At 39.3% G+C, this 6,321-nt stretch overlaps 1 protein-coding gene, 1 non-coding gene and 1 pseudogene across 4 annotated transcripts in view; 2 read left to right on the top strand and 1 right to left on the bottom strand.

Annotated features, from left to right (window-relative positions):
• CIT (citron rho-interacting serine/threonine kinase) overlaps window positions 1-6,321 on the top strand; it is a 308,696-nt gene that overhangs the window by 189,801 nt on the left and 112,574 nt on the right. The gene's annotated exons all lie outside the window — the stretch shown is intronic.
• LOC105979236 overlaps window positions 1-6,321 on the bottom strand; it is a 28,829-nt pseudogene that overhangs the window by 19,164 nt on the left and 3,344 nt on the right.
• On the top strand, window positions 5,872-5,978 carry LOC115871947. The gene has a single exon (XR_004047567.1). It is a non-coding gene; the product is annotated as a U6 spliceosomal RNA (small nuclear RNA).

Here is a 6,321-nt window from a genome sequence, read left to right as displayed (position 1 = left end):
TTGACTGAGAAAGAAGGGTAAAAACAAGCTTTTATGTTAAGCAATCTAGTTAAAGATCAACCAAGCATGGAGAGCATGTATCTCTGGAAAGTATCCATCTTTGGAAAAACCTAAATTGATATCCAAACACTTGATATTTAAGCAGCCTATTAGAAAGAAGGCTTTTGGATTTGATGAGATTCAGATGAGAGCACACAGCTCCATAGGACTCTTATGTCTCCCTCCAGAGAGAAAAGCTGCTTAGCTGTTAGCAGCTAGAGCATAGCTTTCTTGAGATTGATTGATTGAAGCACACTTTAGTCATGATAACTTCCTTCTTTATTTACTTTAAAGATCCCACTGTAAGACTTGATCACTGTCCTAGATCAACATTATCCTAAAGTCTTTTTATGGCTCTTTTGGGAAGCAGAGAGCTGGGATAAATTTTGGTTTATTCTGTTGGAAACTGGATCTGATTTGTCTTTCTTTTGAATTCTTTTTTACATTGTGTTGGGTGGTTGAGTCATAAGTAACCACTCCCTACTGGGAGGGGAGTAAATGAATTTACCCACGGCTTTAGGCAGTCTAATCTGTTACTTGTGCATGTTTAGTAACCAGCCAGCTCTATTTGTTAATCCCCTAACTTGTTCTCTTGGTTCATACTCTTGAGACTTCTGATATGAAATGTCTTGCTCCTCTTTCCATTTCACCTTCTTAGAGTTGTTCCCATCTTAAGAGTTGGTCGTTGATATTCATAAAATCCCCACCCTCCCCTCAGTTGTGAAGTCTTAAGCACTTTTTCTGCAACCTATCTATCCCCTGTCAGTCCACATCCTCTCTGGCTTTTGTGGTCACATTTTTAGTACAGAAATGTGTCATGTTGATTCTTGTGGATTTGTCCTTGAGGTGTTTCTAGCACCACCCTCTTCTAACCATCACTCTTGAAATGATCCCATCAGGCTGTGGACTGACAGTAACACAGCTCTCTAAAAGTGCTGTCCTGTCAACTCTTTCAAGGTCGAGCCAAGATTTCGCTTACGGCACTCCCTAACTTCATTACCAGCGCTCTCCTGGACTACCTTTCCTATCTCTGTGGCTTTTCTGAAGTAGCACTCTTCAACCACTCCAGCCCATCAAGTTACCTTTTATCCACCTCTTGAGATTCAATCACCTCCGTGACACTTTCCCTGCAGGAATGCATGGACTCTCCTTGTGCCCTCATTGGCCAAACTTGCCATCACTCTAGTTATGCATTCGAGCTTTCACACCGACAAATATCCTCTGTCACTTACTTTGCATTTCTGCCTTCACAGTGTACGTAGTAACATCACAGTGGTACTTCAGGATTCCAGCAGCTGGGCGGTAGCTACGATTTTGGTAGCTTACCTTTCAGTTGGCACGTGGGATCTAATTAGTCAAGTCAGCCCTTTTTATGGTGTGAGACATCATGGTAGATATAATAAAGTGGCAAATGGGTTTGGCTTAATATTTACAGAATTCCCACTGAGTTCCAGGCACAGTCCTGATCCATTATTTCATTACACAATATTCATTTATGTGCCTTCGCCTTTGGTGACATGATGCTGGCTATCATTCATCCACTTCTGCCACACACAACTCAGCACGAGTGTCTGTGAGCTATAGTGATGATTACAAGTCTGAGGAGTTTTATGAGCTCTAGCAAAGATCTGATGTTTTTTAATGTGCAAATTCCTTTTAACTAAATTGGGTACTCTGAAGCATTTTAATGCTTCAGTTTCCTAAAATGGCATGTCTCATGAAGAGCCCACTTAAGTCTAAGAAATTGCTCCACATTTAAGATATGTGTTGCTCGTTCACTCTTTTAATAAAATAGATACTAAACATATATTAAGGAGAGCCAGGTATTGTTTTATGTGCTAGTGATAGCGGTGAACATAAGAAAGTCCCTCTCCTCAGGCAGCTTGTGTTCAAAGTTGGTTAGGCAGTCATTGAAAACAAGCCCAAATTAGAAAATATTTTCTTAAAAAAGCATTGTTTGTCTGATATACTGAAATTTTAAAAATTTATTTTTATTTTTAAAATTAAATCATAATTTACATATGGGAGTCACAGGGTGGAGCAAATAGTTAAGTACTGGACTGCTGACCAAGAGGTTTTCAGATTGGAGTCCACCTAAGGGTGCCTTGGAAGAAAGGCCTGATGATCTACTTCCAAATAATCAGCCTTTGAACACCGAGGGGAGCACAATTCTATTCTGACACATGTGGTGTTGCCATAAGTCGGAACCAACCCAGTGGCACCTGTTTGGGGGCTTGCTTCACATGCAGCAATACCCATCCTTTTAAAGAAACAATGACGTGAGTTTTGACAGACTCATGCAGCTGTATTATTGCCACCATAATTAATATAGAAACAGTTTCTTCACCCCAAAAACGTCACCCATGCTTCATTTTCAGAAAATCATTTTATTGGCTCGTACAGCTCTTATCACAATCCATACATCTATACATTGTGTCAAGCACATTTGTACATTTGCTGCCATCCTCTTTTTCAAAACATTTGCTTTCTATTTGAGCCCTTGGTATCAGCCCTCATTTTTTTTTAACCATTCCTCCCTGCGCCCCCTTCATGAACTCTTGATAATTTATAAATTTTTTCCCCCATGTCTTTCACCGACCACTATCTCCCTTCACTCACTTTTCTGCTGTTCGTCTCCCTGGAGCTGGGTGGGGCTGGGGGGTAAATGTTGATCATTGTGATCGGTTCCCCACTGAAAAATTTTAAGGTGGGAGTAGGGTAAATGAAGCTTCAGAGACTATGTTAGAAGGAAGTAGACCTGGAATGATAAACATTTGGTTCATTTCCTTTGAAAAAATATTACTTAATGTTTGCAAAGGTTTTAAATTTTTTTCCCCCAAAAGCTTTTAATGAATGTCAGGATTTTTTTTAAAGAGAGACAGAATTTATAGAAGATAAAATAACTTTCTGGCTCTTAAAATAGTTCTTTGTTTCTGAAAACCATGGTTTTGGGTTGGTTTTTTTTGCCATCTATCTTGTAACTGGGGGCAGGGGAATGAGAGGAAACTGTTAAGAAATTACTTGGATAGCTCCAGTCACCAAGGACAATGTGTCCTTGTCCTTATATTACCTCATGCTTGGGCTGACTTCTGTATATGTAAATATCTATATCACCCTATATATCTATACACACACACAGACACACACCTGCAAATACACACGTTTTCCCTATTTTCCTTATTGGTTTTTACCAACGAACAGTTGACCTCAATATACAAATTACTTGCTTTCAGTGAATACGTTAAGCGTGAGGGGATAAGCTGATGATTTCATACTACTGTGTCAAAACTATTAACATAGGCACTCCTTAACATGATTTTCAGGCAGAAAAATCTTGACTTCTGAATTCAATTCAAATATCAAGTACCTACCTTCTTCATATAATTTAGAAACCATCTTTTTTGTTTCTATTATTCTAGGAGCTCTCTTTGTAAGAGCTGGGTTTTTTTTTGGCATTTAATTATATATTTGTTCAGCAAATAGTTTCTGTGAGCTTACTATGTGCTCTGTGAGCTCATGTTTAAGAAAAATGACCCAGCAGAATGTGGACATTATCTAACAATATCATTAATAACACCTGCAAGGAAAATTTTGCTGAAGATAACTCAAAAAAAGCTGCAGCATGAAATGGCTAGAGTTCAGTCCAGATTAAACACTGAATTTAATCTATTCAGAAGAGAATGTAGAAGGAAGGATATTGTGACATCAGATGGATCTTGACTGATAGCAGACAATACGAGAAAGATGTTTACTTGTATCTTACTGGCTGTGCAAAGGCATTCAACTGTGCATCAAAAAAACTATGGGTAACTATAAACTTGCATAACTAAGCAAAGAATGGGAATTTCAGAACAATTCATGGTGCTCATACAGAACCTGTACTTGTGCAAAGAGAGAGTTAATTCAAACAGAACAAAGGGTTTTAAATCAGGAAAGCTGTGTGTCACATTTGTATCCTTTCACTGTACTTATTCAGTCTGTTTGGTGAGCAAATAATCTGAAAAAGTGGATTATATGAAGAAAGTGGCACCAGGCCTGAAGGCTTCATTAACTACCTGCGATGTGCAGACGAAACAGCTTTGTTTCTTAAAAGTGAAGAGGACTTCAGGCACTTGATAGTGAAGATCGAAACCTTCAGTGTGGATTATACTGCAATCTAAAGACAGACCTCCTCACATTGGGACCACTAGGCAACATCATGATGAAGGTATTTAGATTGAGGCCAGTCGGATTCTGTTTTTGCTTGCGTCCACAATGAATGCCCATGAAAGCTGCAGACAGGAAATCAAACACATTTTCAGTAGGCAAACCCTAACTGGACAATCCATGTGGAAGACTGAAGAACTGATACATTGGATTAATATTGAACAATGCAGGAAGCATCAAAAGAAGGTGGAGAGAATACATAGTCACTGTGCCAAAAAGAACTAGACAACATTCAGCCATGTCAGCAAGAACCAAAGGTGGTGAAGGAAGAAGTTCAATCTGCACTGAAAGCATTCACCAAAAACAAGGCTCCAGAAATGGATGGAATACCAGCTGAAATGTTTCAACAATCTGGTGAAGCACTGAAAACTCTCACTCGTCTGTGCCAGGACTTTCAGAAGAGATCCATACTGGTCACCATTCCAAAGAAAGGTGACCCAACAGAATTGTCAAGTTATAGGACAATATCATTAAAACCACTTGTAAGTAAAATTTTGTTTAGGATTTTCCAGCAATATATTGACAGGGAGCTGCTAGACACAGTGGTTTTCAACCTTCCTGACGCTGCAACCCTTTCATACAGTTCCTCATGTTATGGTGACCTCCCAACCATAAATTTATTTTCGTTGCTACTTCATCACTGTCATTTTACTACTGTGATGAATTGGGTGACCCCATGAAAGGGTTGTTTGGCCCCCCAAAGGAGTCGTGACCCACAGGTTGAGAACCACTGTACTAGAGGTTCAAACGATTCTGAAGAGGACGTAGAACAAAGTATATTATTGCTGACGTCAGATGGATCTTGCCTGAAAGCAGAGAATACCAGAAAGATGTTTACTTGTGTTTTATTGACTATGCTAAGGCATTTTACTGTGTGGACCATAACAAACTATGGCTAGCCTTGAAAAGAATAGGAATTCCAGAAAACTACATCAAAGTGATGCAGAACCTGTACATGGGTCAAAAAAGCAGTTGTGCCAACAGAACCACGGAAGACTGTATAGTTTAAAATCAGGAAAGGTGTGAATCAGGGTGTATCTTCTCTTCTTCAGTCTGAGCAAATAATCAGAGAAGCTGGATTATCTGAAGAAGAATGCAGTATCAGAATTGAAGGCAGGCGCATTTAAGAACCTGTGATACACAGATGACACAGCTTTGCTTGCTGAAAGTGAAGAGGACTTGAAGCACTTGCTGATGAAGATCAAGGATTGCAGCCTCTGTATGGGTAACAACTCAATGGAAAGAAGACCAAACTCCTCACAACTGGACCAAGAGGTATCATGATAAATGGAGAAAAGATTGAAGTTGTCAAGGATTTCATTTTGCTTTGATCCACAGTCAATGTTCATGGAAGCAGGAGTCAAGAACTCAAAGGACATTGCATTGGGTAAATCTGCACAAATCTCTTTAAAATGTTGAAAGCAAGGATGTTACTATGAGAACTAAAGAGTGCCTGGCTTAAGCCATCGTATTTTCAATCACCTCATATGCACGTGAAAGTTGGGGATTGAATAAGGAAGATCAAAAAAGAATCAATGTGGCTGAATTATCGTGCTGGTGAAGAATATTGAAAGTACTATGGATTGCCAAAAGAACAAACAAATCCACTTTGGAAGAAGTATAGTGGTGCTCGCCTCGGCAGCACATATACTAAAATTGGAACTATACAGAGAAGATTAGCATGGCCCCTGCACAAGGATGACACGCAAATTCGTGAAGTGGTCCATATTAAAAAAAAAAAAAAGTACAGCGAGAATATTCCTTGAAGACAAGGATAGCAAGATTCATCTCATGTACTTAGCACATGCTGTCAGGAGATACCAGTCCCTGGAAAAAGACATCATGCTTGATAGAGTAGAGGTGCTGCGTAAAAGAAGAAGGCCCTTACAAGATGAATTGCCCCAGTGGCTGCAGCAATGGTTTGAACATTAGAACAATTATGAAAATGGCCCAGTGTTTTATTTTGTTGTTCATAGAGTTGATGTAAGTTGGGAACCGCGTCTATGGCATCTAACAACAATATATGTGTTTGAGAGAGAACAAAAGTATTGATTGTAAAGTGATGCTTACACTAAC

This window comes from Echinops telfairi, unplaced genomic scaffold (assembly GCF_000313985.2).
Source record: "Echinops telfairi isolate 266 unplaced genomic scaffold, ASM31398v2 ScPeMD7_7412;HRSCAF=8450, whole genome shotgun sequence".
Taxonomy (NCBI): Eukaryota; Metazoa; Chordata; class Mammalia; order Afrosoricida; family Tenrecidae; genus Echinops; species Echinops telfairi.
This window is presented reverse-complemented; position numbering and strand designations above follow the sequence as displayed.